General features: G+C 34.0%; 1 long non-coding RNA gene across 2 annotated transcripts in view; it reads left to right on the forward strand.

Annotated features, from left to right (window-relative positions):
• The window catches only part of LOC144287526 (uncharacterized), a 117,349-nt gene that overhangs the window by 80,712 nt on the left and 15,420 nt on the right, over positions 1-21,217 (forward strand). For both annotated transcript variants that reach the window (XR_013355309.1, XR_013355310.1), the window contains one exon: positions 8,576-8,677. This is a non-coding gene — a long non-coding RNA (uncharacterized LOC144287526). The remainder of the gene's footprint in view (positions 1-8,575; positions 8,678-21,217) is intronic.

The following is a 21,217-nucleotide window of genomic DNA, read 5'->3' on the forward strand; positions in this document are numbered from 1 at the left end:
GATAAATGTGCAGTGTTGATTTTGAGGGACTATATTAAGGTGTCATCTAGGGTTATTTTTTTAGGTTCCCAAAGACATGGCATTAATTCACAGGAATAACATTAAAGACAGGGAGAAAAGCTATCTTCAGGACTTCATAATTTCTTTCTTTAGTCCACATATTCATTTTTTGAGCACTATGTCATAGGTACATTTCTTTATGTAGTAATGAATTTATTATTACCTGTTATATCCTCCACTCCTGCCAGTATGTGCTTTTGCAGGCTCTAGAGTATACCATGTTCTCCTGCTGTGAGTCTTTGGACATGTTTCCCCTAAATAGAGATTGTCTGCAATGACTCTTGTGCTTTATCTCCAACACGTTTTCTTAATACAACTTAAGATCACTTCTTCGTGATGGTATTTTCCATTTCAGCTGGCTACTCATCAAAGCATCCACTAGCTCTATCCTATAATATATTTGCTTACCAAATTTTATCATAACTGTTTTCTAATTTATCCAATCTCCATACTAAACTTTAGAAGTTTGAAGACCATTACCTTTGTGTCCTTGTAGAAAAAAAGCTCTTATCTTGGTAATCAGGTACAGAGATGTTTGTGGAATAGGTGAATAAATGAATGATTGAATGAATACAAGAGTGAATCTGCAATGGAAACATTATGGCAAATAAACTATAATAAGATAGAGCCAATTAGAGATGACATGTACAAATAATGTTTGATCAATTAAAGGTACCTGAATTGTGGCAGACCACCTTTTATTTCATTATTATAAAATGAAATATTCCAAAAAACACCTTGTCATCTATATCCTTTTGAAATTCACATTAACATTTTCTTTGATAAAGTCTTTCCAAGCCATTAGAATAACCCTATGTTTTGTTTTATCAATGGCATGAGGAATACATATTGACCTTAGATTAGTTTCAAGAATTTCCCAGTTCGGTGGAATCTGAACTATTGGATCCACCAGATTATTCCTCCCTTGGGCACTAAACTGAATATCAAAGCTCATCTCTAGATGTAATCATGAGCAACATTGCCCACACTTTCACTCCTTGTTACCTGGGTCTGGGCCAGACCCAGTATGCTGTCACAAAACATATACCATATGTCATAAGAAAGTACTTCAGCCTCACAAGATACTTCCTTTCTGCCTAGCAGTAGCTAGATTTTTCAATAGGCCTATCTACTATCCTACAAGGCCATTTGGTCCTATGTTAGAAAACTGGGTGCATATTAAAACCAGTGAATTCTAAATGAATTATCTTATTATCTCACACTGGGAAGTAAATTTGGATGCTATGGTTTGCAGTGTACCATTCAAGAGTGTTTCTGGAAAGAACAAGGCAAAGGAAGTCTAAATTAAGAACAAGTGTCTCTTACAGTGAGGAAACTGCTAAGTATGTCTTTCCTTTGCTGGAAGGGTCCAATTTAACCAGTATGCTAAAAACTGGCAGTGTGGAACTCTATCAGGAACTCTGAGCTGTTCAGTATTTTAGAACTCAGCAGGGAGTCTAGTGAACTCATCCTTGGTAAGGGAATATTTGTGCTTTTTGCACCATGAAGATCCTTAGTCACTGAAACAGTTTCCATGAGAATAAGCTGTTTTGCTGTTTTTGTCTGTTTTAGTCCTTTCTTTGTTGCATCAGAGCCTGAAACAGGGTCTGGCACATGATAAGAACTCAAATATTTGAATTAATATATTAATCTCTTTGTCCATGGATGCTTTGTTTTTGAAACTATTTTTTTCCCCACATCAGTTAGGCTGACAAAAAAGGTAAATAATATCCTTAGTATGGGTTATCCTGGCCATTTCATTATTTAAAAATACATTATCCCTGGTACATCTTTGAGAATTTGCAACAGAAATAGATGATCTCAGATTCTGGGCTATTCCAAAGTGTACTTCTATGAATCTCTTCCCTATCTTATTACTAATCATTGTACAACTTTAGCCACTGCCTAAGATTAGATATAGCTGTACTTCATCCTGCCTTTTTTTTCTTCTAACTATATGAGAACTATATATACTACTTACAATTATATTTATAAGATTTCCTCATCCACTCATCTGTACAGACTTCAGAATCTAGGTTCTAACTCTAGCTTTTTATTCAAAAGCTTGATTTTTTTTAAATCAGGCTATTGAACAAAAGTAAATTTCCTATGAGACATAGATTGGAGAGATAACTTCCAGAATAGTTTCTTTGCTCTCTTCTTGCATGCCAAAGGAAAATCGCCAGATAAGCTGGATTGACGTGTTTTTTTGTTTTTGTTTTTGTTTTTTTGTAAGATTTTATTTATTTATTCATGAGAGGCACAGAGAGAGGGAGGCAGAGACACAGGCAGAGGGAGAAGCGGACCCCATGCTGGGAACCCGATGTGGGACTCAATCCCAGGTCCCCAGGATCACACCCTGGGCTGAATGCGGTGCTAAGCCCCTGAGCCACTGGGGCTGTCCGGTTTCTTAATCTTAGTAGAAAAATTTGGTGGTCACAGACCAAATGGAATGAACAATTACATCTCTGGAAATGAATTGACACTGAGGTGCTTGATTGTGGCTAATGAATTAGTGGGATCCTAGGAAAAAATGTGACAGGCAAAGTACTTGAAGTCTCATTTGATTTATATAACAACCCAAACAAACAAAAGCACCTTCTAGTTTTGGTGAATGAAAGAGTTCAGACACCAGATTAGAGATTCTGGGCTCTTTTCTTAATTTTATATACTTGAGTCAGTTCACAGAATTCTTGAATGAAGGATAGGCAGGTGTCCTTGAGCAAGGACTTCATGTTGGTCTTTTGAACAACAGGTGCTTCTCCCTTTCTGCCTCTTACACAACTTCTACCTTTGCTAGTAGTTCAGAAAATTTCAGCTCATCATTTCTGTATGATAAATAACTATAATTTCATTTCACTCTTCTCATATTGAAATCTTCTTCCATTTTAGAATTTATATTACCCCCTTGACACACAATTATGAAGTCTTCGAAAGGTATAATCAAGATTTATTCATTTTTTCCCAACATCATACCTTCTGTATATTTGCTGCACTGAATGAAAAATTTAGTTCCTTTCAAAGATTTTTTTCCCACCTAAAAACAACGAACCATAATAAAGCCTGTTTTAGAATTTTGCTTTCTCTCAATTTCATAATTTGTTAGACTTAACATATTCCTAAAATTCATTAAATGAAGGAGGATTATGTGGGGAAATTCCCAAATCCTGACATATGGTAAAATGGTATAGTAGTTAAAAATGAAAACAAATACACTTCAAAATATGGATAAGTGCTCTTCCTTCTGTATTACCATTGTTGGACCATAGACAGGTACATTGGCCAGCTAACCATTGAGACCAGCTGTGTCAATGGTAGCTGAGAGGACAAGCAGAAAAGAAGAGGCAATTGCATCATGCTCACAATTAGTCAAAAATAAATTGCAGCATGACAAGAGATGGACATTTGAGAGCATTTTCTCAGTTTTTATATCCCAAAATACATTTTTCTTAATTGTTAAAATACAAATAAACTGCACCATTCCATATTAATCATCACCTTCCCAATGAAATCTAAATTCCATTGTATGCAATGAGAAACTGATCATGATTTTGCCTCCATGTCCATTCTGTGGCTTTATATCTCACCATAAGTCATCTCTTTATTTCCAGTTTCTTATCTTTTGCCTCATTTTGGGTTTTATAGAAGCAGATCCTGAGATGAAGTTTGGGAAAAACTATTAGGGAGTGGTATAGTGGAACAAATAGGAGACAAAATGTGTGCTGTCAAGCAAGTTAATATTGAGGGGAACTGGAGTTGACTCCTGTGGGAGTTCTGATAACATATAAGACCCCAGCTTTGGAGCTGTCCTGCAAGAGGACAGATTGCACCAGCTTCTGGCAGGCATTGCATGGTCACGGATTCATTTCTAAAAGTTTGGTTACCTGGATTATCTGTTATACCATGAATATTTATTGTCAGATTCCTATTTGGCTCTTTGTGTGTTTTGTCTTGGGAACAAAAGCTCAAATCTCTTAAAGTTAATATTTATGTTGTCAAAAAATAGAACTTTACAGTGCAGATTGAAAATGTGAATGAATACTTCAAATCTTGGTTTTTATGGGAAAAAAAACTGAAAGAACATTCATAAGGAGCGTAATGAAACTTACATATTCAACCTTATATTTCTTAGTCTCTTTCAAAGTTACTCTGGAAAATTAGAACAAAGTAAACAATTTTAGCTAAAATGCTATGCAGGTTTATGTTTTGTTTGGATTCTCAATGAGAATGGAGAAAACTCTTCATTATGTTGGTTTTCATTTGCTTTTTACTGTTATAATGTCAAATCATATACAGTATATCACAGTAAAAGCAAACATGTTAACCTTATGGTGCTTTTTTGAGTGTTAATGATGATGTTTTTCATTATTTGTTTTTGTAACAAAGCATTATGGTGCCAATGGAAAAAAATAAACCTTGTAAAACATTTTATCACCTATTCATCTTAAACAAAAGTTTCATATATTTCAATATGGTGCAATATTGCAGTACAGAATTATGCAAACTAAAAGGCATTTCCACCTGCAGAAAAACTGATTGTTATTACAGAAGCGGAGGAATGAAAGCAGATGAAGAAAGTCACCTGTGTTGTATTACGGCAATAAGTTTTAAAACACTCATAATCTAGTGATGTCAATAGCTCAGTTATGATCAAATATATATTTTCATTTTGTGTCTATGTGCTGGCCCAAGCTGACAACTAAGATACCATCAATCATAAAGGGAGAAAATAACAAAGCTAAAAGCAAGTGACACGAACTAAATACTGGGTGTTATTCTATGCAAAACAAAGTTTGTAAATCATATTGAGAGATATAAACAATTATTTGATCCCAGAAGAATCTATATAAAATATAAGACCCAAATATCAAATCTAAACCCTGTTGGATAATAATATTTTGCCCATGTGGTCTGTAACACTCCTATTTAGAATTCTGGATTCCCACATGTAAATGGTATAAATCGTACCTTTCTGGACCCACTGCCTAATGTAGTGTGAAAAATAAAAGCCCTCTCAAAGGGTTTTTGCTTTTCTTCCAAGCATCACTTCTCAAGGCAGTTGCTGTGCGCTTCCCACCTGAGAATCACTCTGGCACATGCTTGGAGACCACGACAGTGTCTAGCTGAGACCTCTTGAGTGGTGATCAGAAGGGGTCTGTGAAAGAGGGAAATACAAGCTCTACCTGACTGGTAGAGTGGTAGAGACCTCATTGCTAATCTAGGGAAGATTTAGGTGGTACTTTGTTTATTGTAAATTTATTATATTCAGACATTTTCAAGTATTTCAATGCTGATGTTACAAAAGATGCAATCCAAGTTTTTCTAAGCCAAAATACTGCAGTCAGTGATAAACATATTTTCTATAGCACTTCAGCGAAAGAGACAGTATTTAAAAACTATTGTGAAAAAAATGGATTTCAAAGTATTTTAAGTTGTCTTTAAGGAATACTCATTCCGTCTTGTCTGTATATAGTTATCTTTGTCTAAGATTGCTTTTCTTTAACATTTTGGTTGTAAAGTCTCCTAACTATTCCTATTCAGGCATTGTTCTACTACAGCTGCAAAATTTCAGGTTAGAATATAACTCTCCTGACTACTAAAGCCCTATTCTGTCTAATTTCAACAGGTACTTAAAATATTGCCTATTCCTTCCAGATGGATGTTTTTAAAATTAGTATGAAAGGTAGATAAGAAAAATATATTATCCAGAAATGTATTCTGTAAGTTACTTTGTAGACCTCAAATACAACTTCGACCCAAAGAAAATAATAAAAGGACAAAAGAATAATTTTGGAAGCGCTGTGTTTATGGTATGGATTGGTGATTTCATGGATGTATACTTATTTCTGAAATTCCCTAGTTGCATACATTAAATATGTACAGTTTTTGTATGTCATTCATACCTCAATAAAGTTGTATTTTTGTTTTGATGATTTTATTTATTTATTTGAGAGAAAGTGTGCAAGCAGGCCATGAGCAGGAGGGAAGGGGTAGAAGGAGAGAGAAGCATTTTTTTTTAAAGATTTTATTTGAGAGAATAAAGTATTTTTAGGAGGCAATTAATGAATAAATTTGTAATGGACTAGGAAAAAGTATGAGGTAATAAGTTTTTCTTTGCCTCTGCTCCAAGTTGATCATGTGACCCAGTTCATATACCTTAACATACAAAAAATAACAGTTTAGAGTTCACAGGAAGAAAGCCAGCTTCCATGATCTGTGGTCCTTGGACTCTCACTAATGGTTTGGATGCCACGCCTGCTGACTCCCATAATAACCTGTGAATAACTCTGCTGTATACACCCTCTCCATACAACATTTTAAATTTCTTTTTTTTAATTTTTATTTATTTATGATAATCACAGAGAGAGAGAGAGAGAGAGAGACAGAGACAGAGACATAGGCAGAGGGAGAAGCAGGCTCCATACACCGGGAGCCCGATGTGGGATTCGATCCCGGGTCTCCAAGATCGCGCCCTGGGCCAAAGGCAGGCGCTAAACCGCTGCACCACCCAGGGATCCCACATTTTAAATTTCTATGAATATTATCCCTGGAATATAAACTCTCAGAGAGCAAGAGATGTTTTTCTTGGCATCTCCAATATCAACCTGAGTACTCAATAAGTATTAATTGAATGTTATGAATAAAGGAGCACTCCCCATACAAAAGTGGGAGCTACCTTCATTTCATCTCTTATTTGAAAGAAATAATTCCAGTGTTCCAAGTTCCACTCATTAGTGATAAGCTCCTGTTTTGCAAAGAGATCCATTTTATCCTTATGCAAGTTGAACTCTTGGTTCCTGATAAAAGCTCACAATTTACATACATAGATTACCTTCTCCCAGGAACTGTCCTTAAATTCACAACATGTAATAGATATACAGTGGACATAATTTAACTCCTCTAAAATAAATTATACTGTGGCGAAAGCGAAGTTCAACTTCTCTTGCCAAATTACAAAGTTAAACCACTGCATGAACTTTTACAAATTTCATAGCCTGGATTAATATACAAAAATCATTATATAAATAGGATGTACTTTGGCCAAGAATATTTTAGTTTGATTACATATATTCTATAGTAGTACTAAAGTAAAACTTGAGAAAATTGCTAGAAAATTAAAGCTGGCAAAGTTGGTTGCAAAGGGGAGGTGGCAGTAAGGTTCATGTCACCATATTCTATGAATCTTAGAATATCTGAGGACATTTAGACATAGAGTTCTTGTACCATGAAACTTTTGTTTTTATTTTTAGGTGTTTTGTTTGTTTGTTTTGTTTTGTTTTAGACTTGAATTTTCTTAGATCAATAAAGTTGGCTTTTGTTCTGTTTTAGGCATTTTTTTATAATCCAGTGGGGTTTTTTTAAAAGATTTTATTTATTTATTCGTGAGAGACAGACAGAGAGAGAGAGAGAGAGAGAGAGAGAGAGAGAGGCAGAGACACAGGCAGAGGCAGAGGGAGAAGCAAGCCCATGCAGGGAGCCCAACATGGGACTCGATCCCAGGTCTCTAGGATCAGGCCCTGGGCTGAAGGCAACGCTAAACCACTGAGCCACTGGGGCTGCCCTAATCTAGTGATTTATAGATATTTCTTCCCTATTAGAATTCCTTACTTTCTTAGTAGTTTCTAAATGGGAATCACTTTAATTAATTTTGCTACACTTATTGGGCCTTTTTGTCTGAGCACCACTTGGGACCCTATTCAGCTCAAAAATGTGCCATTATAGACTTCTTTTTTTTTCCCTTATTTTTTCAAAGGAGTATTACTTTACCTGCATAGGATCTTATGCAGATCCTGAGTGCAGATCTCACTTTTTTTCATTATTTTCTCATTTTTATATCTATTTTTACCATGGAGTTATTTGAATTCTGTTGGTATTTCTCAAGTGTGAGGTGTATATCCATGGTTTTCTACTCTATTTGGCATTTCAAATATGTCTTTTATACAGGATTAATCCTCTCACACTCCATTCCCAGTATTTTGGGGGATTTTTTGTAAGATTTTATTTTAGAGAGAGAGAGAGAAACATGGTGAGAGGGAGAGAGAGAATCCCAAGCAGACTCTGCACTGAGCACTGAGCCTGACATAGGCTCCATCCCACAACCCTGAGATCAGGACCTGAGCCGAAATCAAGAGTCAGATGCCTAACTGACTGAGCTACCCAGGTGACCCAGTATCTGCCCTTGTGACTTATTTCCCTCTTAGGCTTTTGCTGTTGAGGTTTTGCTTTAATTTTGATTTTGATTTTGTTTTGTTCTGTTCACCCATTTCCTCTAATTTTGCTCTTCTTTAAGGGAGGTTATGAGTTCTGATCTATTGGGATCAGTGGATAATTTTTTAAGAAATATATTCTGATCTCTTACAGCAACATTCCTTTGTTGTGCTATGGAAATTTCACATAGGACAGTTTTTTCCCCTCCATTTGCTTGATTCGGTAATGCATTTTCTATGCAACTCGACAAGAGGAGAGGATTTGTGTGTTGCCTTTAGCCCATTCCCTGTTCTTGTGATCCCTGCAGGGTGAAGCGGAGAGCCTGTGAATGAGGCAGGCAGTCTTCCATCTTCACTGCACATTCTCTGACTGTGAGAAGGATGCTGACTGTTATGAAGAACCAGAGGAGGTATGTAACTTTAAAAAGTAATAATTCCACTAATTACATCAACCAGTACAATTTATGAGTACCCTCTGTATACCAGATGCAATACTCCTACTGACTCTCATTCCGTTATTGATCCTAAAATTTAGAGATTTTTATTACTGAATGTTATAGATGAGAAGAATGGAGATAAACTCAAATTGTTCTCTTCACATATTGATTTTTGATAGGAGAAGAATTTTGGATAGTCAAGTAATAATGGAAAGAACAAAGCTTTGAGAAACAAAGATGAGGTCAGATTCTGTAGTTTTCGGTATTCATTCCAAAATATTTATGCAAGAGTAAATGTCAATTAAAATGTGTTATGAGAACTAAGCATTAGTGATTTGGCGATGTGTCTGTAAAACTTAATCAGAAGTGATATTTACATAAAAGGATCTTCAAGACTTGATCAGCTTGTGTGGTTTTATTTCTCCAACATTGTTTGAGGTAAGTGAACACTAATGCGATAAAACTACTTTTAAACTATTGTTATTAGGAAAAATTTACTGAACATATTTTTAGCCAATTTACCTGGTAAGATTTTCATTTTAGTCTCACATACACATATGTCTTTGGCATTTCAGTTTATCTTGCATAGTATGGGGGAAATGTGCTATATAGTTCTGTTTAATAATGCTTGCTGTTTCTATTTAAGCTTCTTGAAAATAGGTTAAGGGCAGTTAAATGGATCAGGATTATGTTGTAATTAGTAAAATTTAATATTTCTTTGCCTAAATCACAGTATGCTTTTCCTCAATTTACTTTCATCAAAGTAAGTCATTATTCAAGAACATATAATTAGCTTGTTTTAATCTTATCATTTTCAGATACCTGCTAAAGTAATTAGCTTTCTCTTCTTTTTAGTTAAAAGATTGCTAAAGGATCAATGCACAATACATCATTTTTTATTCCACAACACCAATTACTTTGACCCTCAGTGTAAATTTATTGATTTTTCTTAATAGTACATTATCACCAGTTACTCACAGCATGGTGTTTATTAATTAGTAAGAGAAATATAGATTCATTTATGAATAGCTATCCTTTTAAGTTTCTTGTCTAGAATGTGTGGTAGTATGGTTGGTACCTGCTAATAGCATGTAGAATTTAAGAATCAAGTTTATTTCTCATTCCCAAGGTTTCCATATTTTTCCTCTTGAGATACATCATAAACTCAAAGTTAGTAAAAAGTAAATTGAATTTCTTATGTCAGTTACCAAGTTAATAAAAGTTTGGTTTTTCTGGCCTTTTTTTTTTCACAGACTGATTTCATTTCTTTTTCTTATGACCAAGAAATATAGGGGTGCCTGGGTGGCCCAGTTGATTTGGCATCTGCCTTTAGCTCAGGTCGTGATGCTGGGATCAAGCCCTATGTTGAGCTCCCTGCTCAGCAGAGAGTTTATTTCATGCTCTCCCTCCGCTCTGCTCATGCTTGCACGTGCATTCTCTCTCCCTCTCGAATAAATAATAAAATCTTTAAAGAAAAAAAGAAATACAAAGCAGGTGTATTGAATACCTCTTTATAATATTGGTTATTGCAATATTGTGTCAAATTGAAATAATAAAGATGAAGTACATATAACTTGGTTTAATGAAGGAATATACTTTTTGACTATTTTTGTGCATTTCCCTACTAGACTGAAACTTTCTAGACACAAAGAAAAACTGAAAGATAATATTGAATTTTCTCATCCACAATCAGGGCTTATTTTACCATTTATTCAATTTTATTCACTTGTCTGGCACTAAAGATGCATAGTTCGTGCCATATAAGCCTTAGACAGTTCTTACTTATTCTTTGGTACGTTAATGATTTAATCAGTGTCTTTTATGGAATATGTTTGTGTAATTGGGTATTTATGTGTTATGTAATTTCTCTTAGTAGATTTCAAGGGAGGAGGAGAAAGAAAATGTCTTTATTTCTTTCATTTTTATCTAAATATGAATTTTAAAACCTGAAACTTCGCAGCATCACTACACCCTTATATGATAAATTAAAATTCATATTGCTTCAATGACCTGCAAAAACTGTAATTCAGTATTGAAAATAGTGTATGGATTTTAGCAGACTGCCTTAAAGGAATTAAGTTTACATTTTCGAAAAGTTAACATTAGGATTGCCAGTGTCTATATATCATCTACGTTATGTTTTATTAAGTTTACTAAGAAGAGTAAGTTCCCTGTAAGAAGCTTGGAGGACCAACACGCTCTATGTTTTCTTACATACATCATTACTTATGCTATTGATCTTGAATAGTATTTTTATTTCCCCTACTGTTTAAATCCATTATTATTGATGGTTATGTAAAATGCAATTGGAAGGACCATTGAATGAGTAAATACAGATGTGCTCAGGCATTACTGAAGATAGGATGAATTTTGTTTTACTTTTTGATGACTAGAAAAGTATAACGTGTGTGTGTGTGTGTGTGTGTGTGTTTGTGTGTGTGTGACATAGTTTTCATGGGCTTAGTACCCTGAATATTTCTTTAGGGCTGTTATTACCAGTTAATAGTTTTGACGAGGTCACAGTGTTAACTCTTAGTTTCTGGTTTACGTAAAGTAATTTGAAAGAAAAATAGAAAAATAATCTAAATCCTACCATGTACACAACAGGATACAAACAATATGTTGATTCAGTGATGACTATTTACCTCTCTGTTTTTTATGATCACTATTGCCTTCTTCAAAACCCTAACTTCTGTGAAGGGAGCTTCTGCTGTATCTCCATCATTCTCTGAGCACTCTTTTTTCCTATTATGACAGCCTTGATACTCCAGCCCATAAATGTAATTATTTCTCAGTATTTTTCTTGGTATTGTTTCAGAGTTTAGGCTCTAGAGCCAGATTTTACATTTCAGCCTAGATCCTAACACTTTACAACTGTGTGAACATCGGCAAATTGGCATTAATACTCTGCCTATTTTTTCATCTTTATATAACAAAATAATAATTACTTCATTATTGTTTCCATCAGCAAATATGTTATTTTAGAAATATTGACTAGTATGATGTCTGATGTTCTTAGCAAGTATATTGTGAATTTATCTCCTCTCCATTTGGGCTTCCACCTTCTGTATTGGTTCAACATTTACTATTCCAAGTATTTTCATCAAATGTCATGATGATTTTATAAGTTTTATAACTTTCAGATTTAATGATTCAGTGAAATTAATTGGATTCATTTGGTGTTGAGTTGTTTGTGTGAATTAGTTGCAACTTATTAAACTTTAAACAAAACTGAAATAAAGAAGGAAATTCTATCACTGAATGTCCACATAGTGGACATTAAAATTTGAATATTAAAATAGTGAATATTAAAATTTCTAATAACCTTGAGCACTGGTTTGCTCACTTGGTTAAAAGCATCTGAACTTGGCTCAGGTCATGGAGTTGAGGTCCTAGGATCAAGCCCTGGCTTCAAGCCCTCTGCTCAATGAGGAGTCTGTTTCTCCTACTTCCTCTGTCTCAACTCCAGCTCATGCTCTCTTTCTCTCTCTCAAATACATACAATCTTTATTTTTTTTCTAGTAACCAATGTTTGGGCACTCACCTTTTGAATTGAAAATAATTCATATAATTGTTTAAGATGTATAAAAATTCAGTTTAAAACAAGAATTTGAGTATTTTTTCTTAATTAAATATAGTTATTGGTATAAAATACTTTCATAATATCTCATCATATTATACATTGGAAATTTTGTGTGCATCATCAGAAGAAAGTGTTTTCTTTTCTTTTTTAAAATTATTTATATATTCATGAGTGACAGAGAGAGAGAGAGACAGAGACATAGGCCGAGGGAGAAGCAGGCTCCATGCAGGGAGCTCTATGTGGGACTGGATCACAGGTCTCCAGGATCACGCCCTGAGCTGAAGGAGGCGCTAAACCGCTGAGCCACCTGGGCTGCCCTAGAAAGTGTTTTCTTAAAGCATATATTCTATATAATTTAAGTGACTACAATTTATCTGAGTTATTTAAACTTAGTATAGACCACTTAGTTTTTAACCAAAAAATATGAAAGTTGTAGAAATAACCAGGCTAAAAATTAGTGTATAAATCAGGGAAGGAGGCACTATATGAATAGGGAATGTGCTTAGTCTCCCATCAGCTCCTCCATATAAAGCGTTTCTGTGTTTCTGTTTCTTAAGTGGCTCATTCTGTTTATGATAAGACTGTGTAACTTTTTTTTGGGGGGGGATATAACTTTATCTTACTGTGTTGGGTACTTTTGTCCCACCCTTTCCCTTCAACAAATCTTTTTTGTGCTGGACAATTAAGTCCATTTTCTAATAAGGCTGATAGGGCCCTGGTCTGTGAGGTTGCTTCTTTGTCTTTGGCTGTGTCAGTCCAGACAATTAAGATGAAAAGCACATTTATATGAAAGTAGAAAATTGAGATTACAAAAAGCCATGTTAGCTTTCGTTATCTTAGTAATATTCTAAATTTTATTTGCTCTGGTTGTCAAGAATAGACTGAGTGCAAGGGATTTTTTTTCACAAAAGTTAGTTCACCTGAAAGTGAGGTCTGATTTATTTGAGACAGGAAGAGCATAATTGATGGTGCCTGAGGTCCTGCTATCTGTTTTGCCTGCTTGCATGATTTTGTAGGGTATTTTCCTCTATGAGTGACTTTATTTTTCATGTATTTGAAAGGGCTGGAGTAGGGAAAGCAGTAGGGGAAGTGGGAAAGGAGAAAATTATTGAAGAAATACATAATCCCAATGGAATGATAACTCTTGGATTGTTGCCAAACTAATTTCCATCCATCTTGTTGTACAGTATCTGTGACTTCATTATGAAGTGTTTCTGCACTAGAGTATTCTAAGCATGTATATTATTTTTAGAGACTATTTTGGTATATGATTATTATATGTATTATGTATATATATTACACATATATTAGATATGTTATATGTTTATATAAAAAAATTCCATTTCTGTGTGTACATGTGTGGGATACACAAAGATACACAAGGATACACAGATGATATAGATAGGAATCCAATCTCCCTTTCCTAAATGATTGCTAATAGTTTCCTAAAACCTTGGATTAAGAGATCCTGAATTCTTACTCTGGGAAAATGGGACAGAACTGTGACCAATGCTCCATGTCTGAGAGATGTATAGCACTGGGCTATGTGCTTTCCACCTCTGTCTAGAGAATCGGACATTAAGGAATGTTTATCTTCATATTTTAATAGTTACTTTAATCTTATAGCACTTAGCCGAAGTTTACTTGCGTATTCAATTCTTCCCAGAATATTTTTGCTTTCACACATATTTATCACTGTGTTTAATGTCTGTGACCTCCAAATTTGGAATTATCATTCTTTTATTCTTTCATTATACATTATTCAATTCAAATGGTAGAACCACTATGCATCTAGGTGTGCAACTCCTATACCTAGGTCATCATGTTTGACTCCAACTCTGTGCCTCTCCCATCATGCTTATTCATGAGGCACATTGATATGGCCTCTAAATTGAGATCCACAAATGTATAGATACCACCTTACCAATGACTCAGATTAGTAATCAACATTGGGGCCCCATGAATGACAGTTTGCATTTGGACTAAAATTTGTCATTTGGATTCCAAATATTTATCAACTATACCTTTCTTTCTTTCTTTCTTTCTTTCTTTCTTTCTTTCTTTCTTTCTTTCTTTCTTTCTTTCTTTCTTTCTTTCTTTCTTCCTTCCTTCCTTCCTTCCTTCCTTCCTTCCTTCCTTCCTTCCTTTCTATTTAGACATTTATTTTGGAGAGAGAGAACAGGGGGGATGGGCAGAAGGAGAGGGAGAGAGAGAATCCCAAGAGGATGTCAAGCTAAGCCTAGAGCCTGACACAGGGCTTGATCTTATGACCTGAGATCAGGACCTGAGCTGAAACCAAATGTCAGTCGCTTAACTAACTGAGCCACTTGGGTACCGCTATCCACTCAATTCCAAATCAACTTCTATCTTTTTCATTCAGGCTATTGTGAATCAGGATTGTGGTAGTGACTTCCTCATTGCCATCCTTGAATTCAGTCCCATTGTCCCTTTCTGTTAATCTCCAGAAGGCTACCAGATTGACCTATATAAAGCAAAATCCTAAAAAGATACTCCCTCCCTGATTCAACTTTATTGTCTCTCCATTGCCTCAAAATATAGAGAAACTCATTAAGATCCTCACAAAAAACATCATGATCTGATTCTTGCTTACCTCTCCATTTTCATCTCAACTTCTTGCCCCACTTGTATTCCTTTTCATACTTCATGATATTTGTCATCTCAGTTTTGGTTGTTACCTACTTGTCTAAAATTAGTAATTCACTCATTTAAAAATATATATCAAAGTACTTCTATGTGTTGGACACTGTATAAGACCCTGGGAATGCTTATTCTTTCACCTTCTAAAATTTCACTTAGCAAATTCTTAATTTTCCAGCATCACTTCACCAAGAGAGATTCTTCTCACTGTCTCCCTCTGCAGACTGTATAATATAACTATTTCCTGTTTCCTTTATATTATTAAAATCTTTTTCTTTGTATAGGTTGCATTTTATTATATAACTGAGTATTTTACTAATAGAACATTTATGTTTAAAGTTTTTTGAAATATATGATTTCTAATATTGTATATAAGTATAAAATCATGATTTGCAAATATTAATTATAGAAAAGCATAATCTTTCTGTAATAATTGGATGCAAACCTTAGCTCTACTTATTACCTATATAACATTATTTGAATTCACAGTGCCTCAATTTTTCCATCTTTAAAAATTGAAGATACCACTGTGCCAAACATAGTAGACATCAGTAATACCAACATAGGATTCCTATTTCAAATTTAGTGGTCTATGAACTGAGTTTGTGTGTGTGTGTGTATATATATATATATATATATTATACTGTGTTTCTATTTATATATATAGTGTTTCTATTTTTAATATAATGAACACAAAATTATTTTGTGTATTATAAAGCATTATAGAAACATAATATGACCAGATATTTTGAGTTACTATTTTGCTGGTAGTTGTCGCATTGTTGGTGTCTTCTTCAGATCCCTAGGGTACCAGATGGCCAATGTACCAGGACCCAGCTGCTATGAGCTTTGGCTGTTAATGGCAACCTTGACCTGGCCCTGTCTCTGCAAATTTTCCCTCAGGCTGAACAAGAGCAGCTCCTGATGGGAGCTTGGATACCACCACTCCCAGCCTGTAAACAATAATTGACAGACAAAGGGGTGTAAGATGCAGGGTCTCCTTCAAAGTATGCATTACTATGAGCTGCACTTCCTATGTGGATATCCTGCCTTTGCTCAGCTCCATAACCTGTCCTGTCAAACTTTTTTCACTCATTTTCTCTTTAAGAGCAAGATCTGAATATATCACAAGTTCCTTAACCCTTATCTCCAAGTTTACTTCAAGGGAATCCAAGCTAAGACAGTGCTTTATGTGAATTAACACCCCTCATTCTCTATTTTCTCCTAAGTCTCTCAGCCTACTTGTTACATATTGAATCCATTTTGGAGAGAGCAGAACATTTTAGAACACAATTAAAAACGATTTGGAAAAGAAAATATGTCAAAGCTCTTACCTAGGATGTTCAACATTTCAAAGTACATTAAAAAATGATGAGAAAGTGAAAGTACATGTGGATCAAGGGAGATATACATAGAACTGACATGTTTGTTTTTGGGGAAAAAACCATCTTTAGTGGATTTTTTAATGATTATGTGAAAAAGAAAAATTCTTCTCATGGAGAAGACGACTCCTAGATTCTGTTTCTTTAATCTACTTATATTGCTTTCACCAACTTTTCATTTTTAGTTAAGGATTAAAACACAAATTTTGCCTACTTATTTATCTTAAATAATTCTTTAGTGGATTTTTTAATGATTATGTGAAAAAGAAAAAAATTCTTCTCATGGAGAAGACTGACTCCTAGATTCTGTTTCTTTAATCTACTTATATTGCTTTCTCCAACTTTTCATTTTTAGTTAAGGATTAAAACACAATTTCTGCCTACTTATTTATTTAAATAATTCGAAGTATCTAAAGAACTCTATAAACACTCAGGAAAAATTCTTCCTCCCCCTCAAATAGACAAAGAAAATATAAATACATGAAAAAATTATTCTCTTTATAAGTTCCAAAATATTTAAATGTGCCTTTCAACATTAGCAAATGACTAATCCCATTATCATAATTTATTAACCAGATCTTTTGTTCTATGTAGTAATACACTGTGTTTCCATGCTGTGTGTTTTTTATCCAGTGACCTAATTTGCTTAAAAGGAAACTCTTAAAACTCCCTTGTTGTAATGAATAAAATGTTAATGAAGAACTACAGAGAAATCCCCTCTGCATTAGTTCCATATTCCCAGGAACATCATCATAAATTTGTTTGCCTGGTTCTGACAATGGTAGTGATGTTCCAGCTGCGCAGAAGCATAGTAATGCTAAATGGTTCTGATGGAAAAGTTAAAGATGTTCAAGGCACTGTCATCTGGGATGGACTCTGGGAAGTTATCTTTTGGAGGGAGTATTTGATGGATTTGGCTCTCATCCAGTTTTTTTAACATTTATTTTTTGCATTGATAACTACATTACTAGAAGCTTTTTCAAAAATTACAAATGGAAACTATTCGAACAGACATGTTTTTAGCAAGAAAATAAAATACTTTAAATTGGTGGTTTTTGCCCCTTCCAAATTAGTCCTCACAAATTTCTCAATTGTGTTGATATAAATATAATATTTAATGACTAACCCATTAAAATGTTTAAAAATTATTCTTGATCATACTATTTAGCTTAATATTCATACTTTTGTGCCTAGACCTCTGCTGTGCATGATGAATATACAATTAATTTAAAAAGTAATTTCCTTAATATTGATAGTTCAGATCAACTCCTGTGGTATTTCTCATTTTAAGCTTTGACATGTTTAAGTGTTGCTGATAAAACTTTCTATGAGCAGGTAGGAAAATTGATACTCGGTTTGAAACTTGAGTGTCTAAAGTGTTGAATCTTCTGTATCAAAATCTAAAATATATTGTTTCTACTCACAGTACAAAAATACTTCAGAAATATTAAGATCATAATGCGTTAGTATCAATTTTAATTCCTCTAAAACATGATAAGCTGAATGACCAGTAAGTGGGTACACTTTTATACCCACAAAAGAACTGAACGTATGTTTCTACATTTGAAAATTGAAAAAACTACACATCAAACTAAAATAGCAATAAAGGAAATAGAAGCTGTAAATCAGAATGAAGACTAGATATAGTTAATCTCTTTATCATATCCCTGGGGTTATCGTGTGTAAAGGGAAATATTTTTCAATACTTTTGCTTTGGGGTATAAAACTCTACCATTCTTTCATTTTGTTGTCTACATTTTTATCAACTTTTCTAACAATCAAAAACCTCTTTCTCTTGTTTTATACTCAGAGGATCTGTGTAGTCACTGAGTTTTTCTAACTTCAAAGAGAATGCCTTGTTTATATTCACTTTGAAACAGATGCAAGATAAATAACGAAGAGGTCTATAGTGTAAGCAACATATTTACCTTTGTGAAATATTCAGAAAAACAAAGGAAGAACCCCAAAATATATGAAAAACAATCATATTAATTAGTCCTCAGTGCTTCATTTGAGTTAAGAGCTCAGGGGAATAGGATGTAATAGAATGTCTCTAATATTGAACTATAATCTTTCATGTTGTGAAAAATCTCCACATTTTCACAGACATTTTGTTAGAAATAGCTATCTTTTTACTTCTAATAGAACATTTTGTTGAATTATAAAGAGTTTAAAGTGAAAAAAATAAATTTGATAACTACTATGTTATGAGATTTACATATGTTTTAAGTAACTTTCAAAGATCCTATTGTATAGTATTACTATACCCATGTTTTAATAGAAGGGAACAGGATTTGAGAGTTAGAGCTTCATACAGTTTGTAAGTATGGGGACTACAATTTGTATTTGAAGAGTATCTGACTCCAAATCCCATATTTTTCCCACTATATCATAATGCCACGACATTAATAAATAGAAAGCTTTAACACATTGCAAGGCTGATTAGTGATAAAGTTACAAAGTTTTATCAATAATCTTCAATTGCCTGGGCCTCCAACAATGTTATGGGTCCTCTGTTCACATAGTAATATCTTTCCAAATTTGCGAAATTACAATATGTTGATATAATTAGTTTTCATTTAAATTTTGTGGGTGGGAATCACCCAAAATAAAATGTATCCCAATCTCTGTGTTTCTAGGACAAATTCATAACAATGCTACAAAAAGTGTATGCATCTGCATGAAGTTGCTTGGTTTCTTCACATATATTAAGACATTTCAGGTTTATCTCCAATGACTGAAATTTTGCATAATTAAAACGTTTCAATTCAGAGGTCTTGTTATTACAACCTACACTAAAGATATTACATTTAGAAGAAGAAATTATATATGGGAAAACCTAGGAGATATTGAAAGATTCAACTTTTTGTCTTATATGCACACATATTTATGCACATATGTATACATACCCACAAGCATATGGCATGCACATTGACAGGCAGAGCAGAAAGAGCATGGATCTTGCTGACAAAGCCATGAAGTCTATACAATGACTTTGATATCAGATGGAGAAACAAAATCCAAGTTGAACCAAATATAATGGAAGGCCACAGATATTACTAAATAATGTAAGAAAAGAGATGCACAAAAATGCTCATGGCTGTATATGGCCAGAATCCAAGGCAAGAACATGAATGTTAACCTAAGTGAATTAGAAACTTTTCATTAAGCTATTCCTTTGGCCTCAGAGGTGGCACAAGAAATTGAGGGGATGATGCTCAGCACCAAAATATGGCAGTGGAAAAATATGTTTTACTTAACATATGTCTAATGTTTATTACATATGCATATCATATATGATTAGAATTTATTCATGAATGTAAATCTATGGAAAGTACTTGGACATCATTGTCCTCTCCTGACTTAGGGGAAAAGCTCTGTTTTTGTTCCCATTGAGTCTGATGCTTGCTGTGAGCTTTTCATATATGGCCTTTATCATGTAGAGGCATGTTTCCTCTAAGCCTATATTGTTGAGGGTTTTTATCATGAATGGGATGTTGTACATTGTTAAATGCTTTTTCTGCATTATTAAAATGATTATATGGTTTTTATCCTTCCTTTTATTGATCTGATATACCATGATATACCATGTTGAGTGGTTTGTGAATATTAAATGAATCCCAGAAATGACACCCACTTCATTGCGGTGAATGATTTTTTTTAATGTGTTGTTGGACTTAGTTTGCTAATATTTCTGGAGGATTTTTGCATCTATGTTCATCAGAGATTTTTCTTTCTTCTTTTCCTCTGTTTCTCTGTCTCTTGTAGTATCTATACCTGGTTTTGGTGTCAGGGCAATGTTGGCCTTATGGAACAGATTTGGAAACTAACTTTCCTCTTGTATTATGGAATAGTTTAAGAAGAATAGATATTATCTCTTCTTTAAATGTTTGGTAGAATTCACCTGTGAAGTTCTCTGGTCTTGGGCTTTTATTTCCTGGGAGTTTTTTTGATTACTTATTCAATTTCATAACTAATAATAGGTCTGGTCTAATTTTCCATCTCTTTCTGAATCAGTTTTGGAAAGTTATATTTCTATGATATATCCAGTTCTTCTAGGTTGTCCAATTTTTTGGCAGGTAATTTTTCATAAACTCTTGTAATCCTTTGTATTTCTGTGGTGTGTTGGTTGTTTCACAGCAGTTTTTACATAATAAGTAACTAATACACTAGAGATTAGACTACATAAATTTTTCATTTGTCTTTAAAACTCCATGTCTCTCTAAAAATATTTGTTCTGAAATGTATATTATCCTGAGGTTGTTCTTCTATCTTAGTTTACATAATCTATGGTTTGCTCCAATGTCCAAATTACTGTAGGGAGATGAAGCATGAGGAGGGAGTACCTCTGCCAATCTTTATCAAGCAAAAAGACTCCTAAGATCTAAGCCAAAAGGAAATTATTGTCCATATTAGGTTTTTTTTTTTTCAGTCTATATAGTGTTTAATGAATTTTTCTTCTAACAGCTATAAAAACTGCACATTCATCCATCGCTTCAACAAATTAAAGAACTTTTCATATTGAACACATACTATGTGCCAGCTTTATTCTAAGCATATGTAAACACATACGTGTATATGTATGTCTAAATATGTGTACATTTGAGACTATGACATATGCATATATCTGTACATCTATCTATACCTCATAGTCCCTATCCTCATAGAACTTGTATTTAATGAGATATTGAAAGTGTTCTGAAAAGAAGTACAGTGTTATGGTAATCCATAGAAAGGACATCTAATTCTAATTTTGAAACTAAAAGGGTCTTCACAAATTTCTGAGAAACTGAATTTTCTTCAGGAAACTTCAACAACTGAGGCTGGCAAACTGGACATTAAATCTCCTGTATGTGTAGTGAACCAACAAAATATCATTGCCTTCTGTAC

Source organism: Canis aureus, chromosome 17 (genome assembly GCF_053574225.1).
Source record: "Canis aureus isolate CA01 chromosome 17, VMU_Caureus_v.1.0, whole genome shotgun sequence".
NCBI classification, from domain to species: Eukaryota; Metazoa; Chordata; class Mammalia; order Carnivora; family Canidae; genus Canis; species Canis aureus.